The 12551-nt window shown below is 41.7% G+C and overlaps 1 long non-coding RNA gene across 1 annotated transcript in view; it reads left to right on the top strand.

Annotated features, from left to right (window-relative positions):
* LOC146441185 (uncharacterized) overlaps positions 1-12223 on the top strand; it is a 33318-nt gene extending 21095 nt beyond the window's left edge. The window contains exons 2-3 of the long non-coding RNA XR_014850415.1: positions 11563-11704; positions 12056-12223. This is a non-coding gene — a long non-coding RNA (uncharacterized LOC146441185). The remainder of the gene's footprint in view (positions 1-11562; positions 11705-12055) is intronic.
* Positions 12224-12551: the final 328 nt, after the last annotated feature.

Raw genomic sequence — 12551 nt, 5'->3', positions numbered from 1 at the left:
GAAAGAACATATATGTAGCAGAAACTTCCTGTGAATGATGGAAGGAGCGATCTACCCTAGCATCTAATTCACCATCACTGGAGGAGCATCTATTTTTCCACTGAATATACAAAGAACCTCAATGAGATGTTTGAAATTTGTAAGTAATTTGCTATCCCAGTTAATTTTTTCATTGTGTAATTCTTCCCCAGATACATTCTTTGCTACAGAATAGTGGTGTCAAATGCCACAATTTTGACTTAGACATTGATGGCATTACTTCTATTTTGATGGTTTAAATCACTGTTATAATTAGATAATTTGTTAAACCCCAGCCAAGAGATATTGTGAACTCAGAATGCTAGACAAGTGAAGGAAAAGACCTTGAAATACTTGAATTTTTTCTCCCTATGCATCCTAAAATATTCTATTATGTAAGGTGGAATTTTAAACACATTGTTGATTGTGTGAAGCTGCGTTAAAATTCATTAATCATTAACAAAAATAGGGTATCAGGAAAAACAGAAGAGTGAGAGAGAGATGATTTGACCTGATGTTATCAATATCAGGGGAAAAAAAGCCAGAAATTCAGCTGTGTGCCATGCACTATCTCTCACATGCACTGTGTTCTGTAGAACTCTCTTGGTTTTAAGGTAATCTGGTGTTGATAATTCCCATTTTCTGTTTACTTATTTGTTTTTCTTACAATTATTTTGTCTAAACTACAGTCCACCTGCTATCAGAAGCATTTACTTTCATTTTCACTTCAAGGCATTTTGAACTAGGCATTAAAAATGTCTGAATCACTGCAGTACATGGGGATTGCTTTCAGTAGTGTGTAGCTGCTCCATTAAAAGGAGGAAAAAAAACGGTGCTAGAGTTCTGTATCTTGGTGTATCCCTTGATGTAGTATTTCATCTTCCACCAGACTGTGGTTTTAATGCTGTTGATATCCATATGCAAAATATAAGAAGAAATAAGCTCACTGTGGAAATAATGGCATTAATTGGGAAAGCTTCTTGTAAATGGTGAAAATTCTTAGTAAGGGAGACCTGAAATATTTTAAGATTGTTTCTTGGAACATCAAACTGATTATACAAAAGAAATGTAAGGGAAAGCAGAAGGTAAATAACTGGGGGGAGGAAGAACAGTGAAAACTGGGCAGCACTCTATTTATTTACTTGTATAATATATTTCCAGTGACAGTAACTTTAGGTGTTAGTTAAGACAAAAGTTAATAAAATAACACAACTCCATTTTCGTTTAATACAGAGAATTTTATACTTTATTAAACAGAGATTTTTCTAATAAATGCTGATGATCAAAGAAGTAGCCAGTAAGACAGCACATTCATCTCTATATTGATACAACAAGACAAGAGGCAGTGTAAAACATTTTAGCTTCAATGAGTTTTTCGCTACTTTTAATCCCTTTAGGCAACAGCACTTTCTGCAGCCTGTATTTGTGTTTCAGCACAGGCTGTAAAAAAATAGCCCTTTGAATGCATTTCTGACAGTGCATCTCTGAGTGCATCTCTATCAGGATTCATTTACGCCTAATTCTAACTGAAAACCCATCTGCAGATTATATATAATGCTTATAAACAACACGTCTTTCATTTTTTAATGAAAAATCTCCCAGTTGTCCCAAGTGTAGCTTCATAGCGCAGCTAACCGTGAGCATCTGTGACCTTAGTTTGGGCACAGGGCTCAATGCTGTTCATGTAGGAAGAGTCACACTAAAAAAAACTCAGACAAACAAGTTGCTCCTCCTTGGTATTGTTTGGTCCTGTAGGGCTTATCCCATATTTCCTGGCCCTGCAGGAACCTGGTCTGCTCTGGGAGACTTTGCTAAGAAATTGGTGTAAAACATGCTTGGTGTTGACCCATGGGGAAAGTCGTGGGCAGGTGCTGGAGGACAGTTAGTATTCCAGTGGGTTTGCAGGAGGCTTTACTGCAAAGTGAGCAGGTTGTTAACTCGAGTGAGAAAAATTAAAGCAAACTTTAAGTCATTCAGTGGCATTGTTAGCTGAAAACACCAAAAACATAGCTAGGCTCAGGCCACAGGTTTCTTTGTTTTGATGGGGTTGCATGGGGGACAGCTATGGAGCACCAGAACTTGTTTAGTTCTGCAACCAAACCACGTAAATAATGGCCAGCAAAACCCCTGAATTGTGTTCTTAAAGCATTTTCTGCTCCCCCTCCTCCCCCCGAACAGTACCACAACAAAAACTACAAATCCAAACTGTGATGCTAAAGACACGAGAAAGATAAAAGGGGGAAACAAAATTACTCTACAAACACTGCCACGTGATTCATCTAGTGAAAACGGTGTGTCATGTCTGTGCTTTGCTTAATTTAAGAGACAAAAGCCCAGACAAAAACCTTTGGACTCTGAATCGTGTAATCCAATGCTTCTGGTCCTCTGTTGCTAGAGTTGGCTTTTCTTGGTTTATGTCTAAACATGTTCCTGATAGGGTTTCTCTAACAAGCATGAACCTGATTTCAAGGTTTTTCTTTGAGAACTGTGTTAATCAAAGCCTATTAATGGCTCTGTCTTTGTTAGACTCTGATTCCAAAGGACAGAAAATCCAGTCACAGGGTTTCTAGTACAAGCATTGTGCTCACTCTGCAAGGTTTAATTTTTTCAAAGAAGTGGTGAAAGTAACTTCTTCCTGGCAGGCTCTATACTAGATCAGGTATTGTCTGTCATGTTGTGAGGAATCACAGCCAGCACTTATAGCAGTGTACTACATATCCTGGCATCCTTTGAATTTGAATGGGGTAATGATATGGATATGTACAACTGGTGGGGACCAGCTGGTGATTTTTAAGTCCACATTATATAATGGGCTCACTATTTCATTTGTCCATGTCCTGTATATAACAACATGTTGTTTTCTGTCTGTATGTCAAAGGCTTGTATTCAGTGGGAACTATTCTGGTTTAAGTGAAGATTTAAATTTTAACGGAGGTAGTTAAAAAGATGTGAATTATACAGAGACCCTGCCTTGAGGAAGGGATATTTTATGTTGGTAGAAATTGTTGAGAAGCAACTTTACCTCCAAATACAGCACAAGCATACCCCCCACTAGAATACTGTACATCATTCTGCTGCCTGCATGGGGACAATGCAAAGGAGAAAACACCTTCCAGTGAAGCACTTTTAAATCAATTCTTCAGCAAAAGAAAACTCAAGAGCTACTTTGTTGTAGTGTGTGAATGCATAAGTCTTTAACCTAACAAGCACACAAATAAAAAGATTCGGTGACTGAAAAGGAAAGCTAAGTAAATTCATGCTGGAAATAAGATGTGCTGCTTCGTTGGTTAAATTGTGAGAATAAATGATTGGTGGAAACCACTGGCAGCAGCTGTAGACTTCCAACTTCTTGATGTTTTTATACCAAGGCAAGATGTCTCTTTAGAAGATTTGCCTAATCAAGTGAGTGTTCCTGTGGTCAATCTATGTGTAATTCCATGAGGAGCAGGCAGGCGTTTACCCAGTTTGCATCTCCGCAAAACCCAGTTTACACAGGTTGCATCTCTGTGAAAAGACCTCATGACATTTACTTCAAAGTGGGATTTGACCCATGCCCCTCTGCAGTTCTGCCACAACTGAATCCAAATTCTTATCCACAGCATGGAAACTTAACAGCTGGATCAACTCTGGCTGGCAAAAGACAGAGATTTAGTATGGTCCTCTTTGTGTAACTGTGACTGTTTGACGACACTGTGAGTATTAGAGTAAAAATGGGACTCAACACCTAATCGGTTTGATTGCAAACATTGTATCAGAGTTTTCTGTGACAGTGTGCAGGCCCATTCCCAGCCATTTTGCTCACAGTGATGCCTCCTGGCTTCTGCTTTGACAGAAACATGCCATTATAACCTGGGGCATCACAGCCTGTGAGGGGCTGCATCCCCATAGGCACTGTATTTACCACGATACTGCCTGTGCATCACTTCTGGCCTGTGCAGAGTAGGAACTCTAGTTAGTCTCTGGGACAGAAATGTTTTGACTTCATCTGCACCAAGGTCTTATCCACTGCTGTTGGTGTATTGATCAACACAAAATGTTGTGTAATGAGGAATGAGGGTCAGGTGTTTGAGCTGGACAGTAAAAAGAGGGCAAATTTTGTTTCCAGGGGGTAGCTCAAAATAGAAGTGAGACTGTGCTGCTTATCTTGGTTGTGTCACTGCCCACTGCTGTGCCTTGAGCAGCTGAAGGTACAGGTCCTTAATGCAAGTTGAGGACTTGTGTTCATCATTTCTCAATCATTCTTTCTGTTCCATACAAGACAAAGTGAGCATTATTCTTATTTTATTATACTTCTTGTGCCTTGAGAAAGCAAACTCCTGGAAAAGGCCACAGAGATGGAAAATTACAATAATCGTGCCTGGAGAAGACAAAAGTGTGAATAAGACTTTCAGCAGAAGTGTGACTGAGACAGTGTTGAATATAGGGCAATATAGTGAAAGTGTTAATAAGCAGATTTACAAAGACAGGAAATGTGAGAAACAAAGGTAAGCTCAGGATCAAAAAGAGCAGATGGATTTCTTTCTTCAGACACAAAATGGCATCAAAGACTTAAAACTGCCAACACCCAAGTTAATGACTTTTCCACAGTGGCCACCACTAGGGTGAAATGGAAAAGATATATCAGAATTAGAGTAAGATTGATCCTTTCAACAAGGCAAGCAGAATCTTCTTAACTTAAACTAACATACAGCTAATGGAGATATACCTGTTTGTAATAGATATCAACAAAGACTTCTAAGCAACGAGAGAGTAGAAAGTTTTGCTAACCCAGCAGAGGATCTCCATGGAGAGCTGGGTGTTCACAAATTGGCATCCTGCAATTAGAGGCATTTTCTAAAAAAATTCCTGATTGGCCCTGTTTTCTGGATTTTAAAATATCTTTGTATTTTCTGATTGGTTTGCACTGCTTCAGGTCACAGTGAAGCTGCTGCAGTGTCTAGCAGTGCTGATAAGGGCAGCCTGCAACTTCAGCAGAGACATCAAATTCCTGTGCTTGGAATTATGCCGGTGTGGCTTTGCATGCAGGAATGCAGTTGCCTGCATAAGGTCCCAGTACCGATTTTTTTTCTGTGGGATCAGTTTGCAGTCTGTTTCATCACCTTGCCTTGCAAACAGTGCATCAGCTCAGGTGGTTGAGGAGAGCTGTGGAACAGTATTTCTGAGTTTCTAGCCTTTGCTGAAGCAGTTGCTTCTCCCAGCCTAATTATATTTCTAGTGGATGTTTGTTCTAAGGCCTTTGATGAGGTCACCCAAAACATCCTTCTCTCCAAACTGGAGAGAGATGGATTTGATGCGTGGACTGTTTTGTGCATGAGGAATTGGTTGGATGGTCTCATCCAGAAGGCAGTGGTCATCATCAGTGTCCAGATGGAGATAGGTGGGTCCAAATGGTGCCCCTCAGGGGTCTGTATTGGAACCAGCGTGGTTTAACATCTTCATCAATGACACAGAGAGTGGGATCAAGTGCTACCTCAACAAGTTTGCCCACAGCACCAAGGTGTGTGGTGCTTTTGACATGCCTGAGGGACAGAGTGCCATCCAGGGGGACCTGGAAAAGCATGAGAAGCAGGTCTGTGTGAACCTTAGAAGGTTCAACAAGGCTGAATGTGGGGTTTTGCGCCTGGATCAAGGCAGGCTCTGGTATGAACTCAGGCTGGAGAATGAACACATTGAGAGCAGTCCTGCTGAGAAGGGCTTGGGGACTTATGGTTGAAAAAAGGGACATGATCCAGTAACATGTGCTCACAGCTGAGAAGGCCAGCCATGGCCTGTGCTGCATCCAAAGCAGCATGGCCAGCAGGGCAAGGAAGGGGATTCTGCCACTCCACTTCACTTGGGTGAGATCCCACCTGAAACACTGCATCCAACTCTGGAGCCCCCAACATAAGGATATGGACCTGCTGAAGTGAGTCCACACAGATGATCATAGGGCTGGAACACCTCTCTGATGGAGACAAGCTGACAGAGTTGGGGCTGCTCGGCCTGGAAAAGAGAAGGCTCCTCATTCCAGGCTTCCAGTACTTAACAGGACCTTTCAAAAAGATGGGAACAAACTTTTTACCTGGACCTGTTGTGACAGGACAAGGCACAATGGTTTTAAACTAAAAGAGTGTCAATTTAGACTAGATATTAGAAAGAAAATTTTTACAGTGAGGGCAGTGAAACACTGGAAATTGTTGCCCAGAGAGGTGGTGGATGCCACATCCCTGGAGGTGTTCAAGGCCAGGTTTAACAGAGTTCTGAGCAACCTTATCTAGTTGAAGACATTCCTGCTCATTGCAGGGTGGTTGGAATGGGTGACCTTTAAAGGTCCCTTCCAATCAAAACTGTTCTATTTTTCTGCATCTAACCAGGAATATCTGACTGTTTTCATCTAGCAGCAGTGCTACCCAGTATATTCAGGCCAACCAAAGCTGATGTGTAGCTACTTTCATAGGCCCAAGTGGTGCTTTATGACCTGACCTATAAGTGGATCAGGTGGCTCAAAAAACAGGGGTGTGTAGTGGACTATTGCAAGCAAAACTAGCCCTGGTTACTAAGGCTGCCCAGTATCTGTCATCATTCTCAGAGCGGGATCTGTTCCCCAAGGATCCTTTTAACTGTGGTCATGATGTGGCTATTAAATTGCACTAATTGGTTAGGACATTAAACACTCCTGGGATACCCCAGATTTCCTTTAATAGGGGGATTGAGTGTGGAAAAATATCCAGAAGACAGTCATTACAAAATTGAGTTATATGTGATATTGGAGATTGCTTTTACTCTCTGAGTTTCACCTGTCAATGTTGGGAGTTTGACAGTCACATTTTCCTATTTTTAATACATTTTTCTCTCCCCTGTTGCTGTGTGAAGCCACACAAATGGTGGGGAAAACCGATGGAGCAGCCGGGGTGGGGGGGGGAAACTTGAATTTGTCAGTACACAAAGCACTGCCAGATGCATGCACAAATGGAAACCTTGCTTCTAACAGTCCCCCCTGCTGAGGCTCATATTCAGTATTGCCTTTTATTGCCTTGAATACAGGCTTGTCGCATAAAAAGTCAGCTTCAGGTTTTCACAGTGCTTTTTTTTTCAAGTGGCTTGGGTGGAGATCACAGAGGAAGTATGTGACCCCCTTCAACCTTATTACCACAAGGTATCAACCGAGATGAAACCTAAAAAGGGCTGTGCCAAACTTCCCCAAGATTCTCATACAGAACAAGACTTTCAAATTTAGAAAAGGGACTTTCAGCTCAGAAAGGGATGAATGAGGAGCATTACTCCAGCACAGCCCTTTCCACCCTGACCTACCCAAGCAAGGAGGCACAGGCAGTTCTTGAGGTCCCAGAGCTGTAGTATGTCAGAGGAAGAGTGAGTGAATTGTGGTTGGACAGAGTAAGAATGAGAGAAACCTACAAGGGTGTTAATTATGTTTGTTTTTGAGTTTAATCATAATGCTAGAACCTGGAGAAGACTAACTTGAAAAATTATTTTCTTTTAAAAGAGGCAAGGAGAGGCCAGTACTTTTCTGGGGTCAGTGCAAGGGGAGCAGCACTATTTCCCACAGACTACCCTCAAAATGTTGTAGTTTAACTCCATACCCACCCAACCATAGCTATTTTTTCATATTCTTGGTGAAGGTTCCTGATCTCAGGGACAGAAGGGACCTGACCTGTAGTGCTATTGGAAGTCTTCTGCCCCTTCCGACTTCCAAGCTGCAGCAGTCCCACAGTACTTTGTACCAAACTTTGCTATGTGTGGTCATATTGAGAACAAATATATAAATACTTATTTTCTGACTCTCTAGACTGGATTCTTCCCCCCATGGATTTCTGGCAACAATGTTTTAAAATTACTATGACAAAAGAAATTATTACCTGTGACAGTTACTTGAGAAGACAATACTTAAAGTGAGGGCAAACTCTCAGCTTGATCCTGGAGGTCTCCCTTTTGAAGCTTCCTTCCCTACTCAAGCATAAAAACAAGGACAGTTTTGTAACCAAGGCTTTGTTGCTGGTCGTGACTTCATACAAACTCCTGAATGCAAAGCAGCAGTGTATTTTCTTGATATGGTTTATACCTCGTCCACTGACATATCACCTCCCAGTTCCTTCTGTCTAAATTGGCCTTCATCAGTTTCCCATCAGTTTATCAGTTATTTCTGCACTGTAGATGTGGGATATGCACCCTGAGCCAACAGGCAAATAGAAATGCTGTTTCCTGTTGAGTTTAGCTCAGCTATGATACATATGACCACAAAAATGTCTGCATTCTATACCAAAATAGTAACATTGAGTTTCCTATATAACCCACAGAAGCCAGGAAATTCATAACCTATTCTAGGTTAAGCATAAAAAGGGGATTGTAAAAAAAAAATTGAAAATAAAAATAAAAATAAACAGGCACTACAAATACCGGTATCTGAATGTCTGGACAGAATTTTAGACAAATTGTATTAACAATAATTAAGGAGGGTGGAGGGGAGGAGGAAGCATTCCCAATAGCTATCCCTGAAAGCTGCAAGATAGTCCCAGGGCTGGAGCGAGGCACCCCAGGGGAAGGCTGGGATGGCCTTGCTCACTAAATTCTTAACAAGGCACAGTCAACACTTAGCTCCCACTTCTGTCTGTTACTTGTTTGGTTTTGACATTTTGTTGTTACAAGAGTTTTAAGAATTTTTTTTCTGTCTTTCCAATTCTTTCTGTGGGACTGTTGACAGCCTTTGGTGCATACACATTTCCATTGTTTTCTCTGCTTAACCACTTAGTCAGATTTGCCCATTTGTTTGTGGGTTCTTCAACTGGCAACAAAAAGATAATTTTAATATACTTTTTAACGTAGGAAAATGTGATGCAAAACCACAAACATTGTTGGGGGGATTCAGGGACAGGTGTATTGACTAGGACTGCCATTAAGTTTTTGAAATGTCCTATGTTTCAGCTGTTTCTCTGTTTTTTAAGTGTTGTTTTAGAGTATGAACAACAGGGAATACAGTAATTGCTTTCCACTTTCTAATTATAAATAATGAACAAAATTCACTAGAGCTGAGCAGGAAAAGTATGAGGCAGGGGAAAAGAGGAGAAGACAGCCACTGCTCTCTCTTTCCAGAAGAGGTGGAGATTTCCATGAGGGCAGCCCGTCCAGCTCAGTGCCTCCCACAGGTTTCACTGGGAGTGCTGAGCTGTCTCTGGACTGATCCTCCGTAGACACTATTGGGTTTGTGTTTTGGGGTGGGACAGTTTCTGGAGACACCTGCCAGTGCTGGTTAGAGACAGTGCTGGCTGAATGAGATGATCTTGGAATAAAACCTACAGAAGCTGGCTGACCCTGCTGGGACAAATGGCCTCGAGCTGCATCTCCCTTGGCTCGTGCAGCCACAGCCCCCATCAGATCTGCCTGTTAGAGAGGTGCAGCTCACCAAGCTCATGGATCTCCTGCATTCAGAGACTCTGAAGAAAGTACTGAATTCAGATTGTAGTTTCCTCAGTGACAGCTGGAATATCTTCAGTAGGTGAGATGAGGTCGTAGGAGGTCAAAGAGTATCTTACCCAGAGATTTTCAGCAAAAGTGAGACCAGGGCTTTGGGACAGTGGCAGAGGCACGCAGCAGATTGAGAACAGTGACCACTTTATTGTATGAAGATGACTGAACAGGCAGGATGACTGAGCATGCCCTGAATTGTCTTGCTTTTGTTTGCTGGCTCTCAGACTGTGCAGAGCTCAGACAGGCTAGGGCATTAAGTGTCTGGAGCCTGTGATTTCTCAGTTGTGCAGAGGTCTCCACAGTAATAATATTCAGAGGAGAACACAGAGGGAAAATCCATCTCTTTAATACAGGTATATGCATGTGTTTGGGTGGTTTTGCCTTTGTGAACATATATTAGGCATAAATAAATGGAACACAAATTTAGGGAAACCTCTAGTAACACACATTCTATTTTATAGCTAAGCATGCTAGATAAATATTGTGGGAAGATACAGACATGTGCCAAAATTAATTTTGTATTTGGACTTGTACATGCTGAAATAAAACCACATTGCAAACCACATCCATTAGCTAAAATGTGCAGAAGAAATTGCTTCAACTGATCTCTGTGCAAGAGTGCAGGCTCTGTGCCTGCCAGCATACTACACAAAGTGAAGAGGGAATAAGCAGCAGAGGTACCAGGGTCATACACAGTCATACATTCCTCTTTTTAACCTCAATAACCTCTTTTCTCCCACTCATACCTCCACCCTCACCCTGAACACCCAATGAGTATATGAAATAAAAACCGTGTTTGTTAGTTATATGGTTCATGATGACTAATGGAGACTTGGTTGAATAAACTAGTGGGGTTTTATTTCTTTTTATTTGTGGTAAAAGAACATTAAAAAATTACTCATGAGCTGTAAGTGGGGACTGTTTGAACCTAATATTGAAGAAATTAAGTTTATGTGAATGGGTGAGCCAAAATGAAAATGATCACTTGGAATCAGTTTTAATTAGCAGAATTTAAGTCTGAATGGCTGTAAGATAGGTTATGTTAAATGAGAGCTCAGATGTAATGTGGGAGACTAGTTCTTGGAATGAGAGTGGGCAGGGAAAAATGGACAAATTGGGGGAAAAAACAATTCAACAAAAAGTATTCACTTAAAAAAAATAATAAAATCATGCACTGAAATATACAGTGCTTTTAGGTAAATTACTCATTTATATTTCTATAACAGCACCATGCCTTTTCTCTATACATGTTGCTGTCTTTTTTTAATGTAAATAATAATCGATATTCCTTGGAAAAAGTTTCAAAATATATACATAATTAAGAGAAATGGGAAAGACTGTTGAAACAGCTTCCAATATTTTGTTTGCCTTTCCCCCCCTTCTCCACTGAATCTCAAATTTTTTTCCCAGTTGGTTTTGACTTTTTGCTATTGATAAATTCGGCAAAATAAATCACAGAAATCCAGGTTCAAGCCGTACATTGACCATATTATAAACATCTATGTGGGCAGTTTAATTAGCATGAGTGAATGTAGATCCACTTGATTTGGTTTTTGTCCTCAAAAAAAAAAAAAAAAAGGAAAGAAAGAAGGAAAGAAGCCAAGAACCTGAGCTTGTCATCAAGTGATACAATTTTAGGATACAGACCTTTAGGTGGGGTGACACTTTCATGAGATTTAAGATAATCTGTGCAGGCTGACAACTCTTTAAGTCAGCAGACACTGATTTTGATGTGTAGACCCTTATGATCTAAGGTGCTCATTTCCAAATTTAGGTTCATTATTGAATTACTTTGCATTTGTCTCTAAAACAGTGCTTAGATTCATGGGAAAGAATAGTAACATGAACATTTGCTTCTAATACTTCATAATCAAGTGAAAAATTGTCCCTTGTCTGAATCCCATACCACAGCGGCCATTAGCTGGGTTCCTTGAAGTCCTAAAAATGTTGATGATCTTGTGTCCTCACTGAACATTTCAATTTAAAGCCTTTCTGTGGAGGACTTCCTCCTGGTCTGGAAGTGGAAACATTGAAGTATGTTGAGAAAAAGTGTTCTCACAGTGTTTCCTGCCTCTCTCACAGAACCCATATTCTCTTCTTTGGTCTTCACATGCTGCTTAGAAGCTGTGAGAGACTGGGGTAGCCCATTGAACAAGTGCCCCAGCACTCAGCCAGACCAGACTTAACCTCCTACCAGCCCTGACCATCACATCTTCATAGCTAGGTGAGAGAAGAACAAATGTTTTTCTATTTAGTAAAAAATATTGTGTCCTCGAGCTTCTTTTTTTGAAAAGAAAATGCTGGCAGGGAAGGGAGGTAGGATGGAGACTGCAAGCCTCAGAAACAAGTGCAACCAGTGGGGTTTGCACTGCACTTTTCAGTATTGCAGTGGTGAATGAATGACATTAATTGCCAAACCTATTGGCACCCAGCTGAAGAGCTTTGGTTGTCGAATTGGCGTTTGGATCTTAGGTTCTTACATACCACTCCGGGATGCTGGCCTGGGGAGAACAGTGCTCAGCTATGTGTTCGTCAACTTCTGAGGCTCGGAGTCACGTTTTCATTTATTCCTCAGATGCTGGGTTGATCTGGAAACGGTCAGCATTTCTGGAAACCAGGCAGTGACTGTGGGGGCGAAGGACTCGCTGACTCATTTCTGGGTAACTCGTATTAACCCTTGTGTCACATCCAGCTCCCCGGGAAGGAGGAGGAGGTGGTGGTGCTGCACGGCAAGGAGCTGACAGTGGAGGGTTGAGATTGCAGCAGGGAGAGGTACTGAACTCTTGGCAAGGAGGCCGGTGGTAGACGCAGCTTTGGCATAGCCAGGGCGGTCTGTAAGCAAGGATGGGCTCCATACGTGCTAGACAAAAGGGATGGCGGGTGGCCAGGGGCTCTGCGAGGCAGCAGCGTGTGCTTGTTGTTGGGGGTGAGTGTCCTTGGCACAGGGCCGGAGGGGCCCTGCCATTGTCAGCCTCCTCTTGATTGCTCTGCGGGCCTGGAGGGGGATCTGTTGTGTGTTTTGTTTGTCATCTTTTGTTTGCAACTTGAAGCAATCCGGCAGAGGGTAATTG

Source organism: Lichenostomus cassidix, chromosome 2, assembly GCF_008360975.1.
Source record: "Lichenostomus cassidix isolate B80296 chromosome 2, HeHo_3.0, whole genome shotgun sequence".
NCBI classification, from domain to species: Eukaryota; Metazoa; Chordata; class Aves; order Passeriformes; family Meliphagidae; genus Lichenostomus; species Lichenostomus cassidix.
This window is presented reverse-complemented; position numbering and strand designations above follow the sequence as displayed.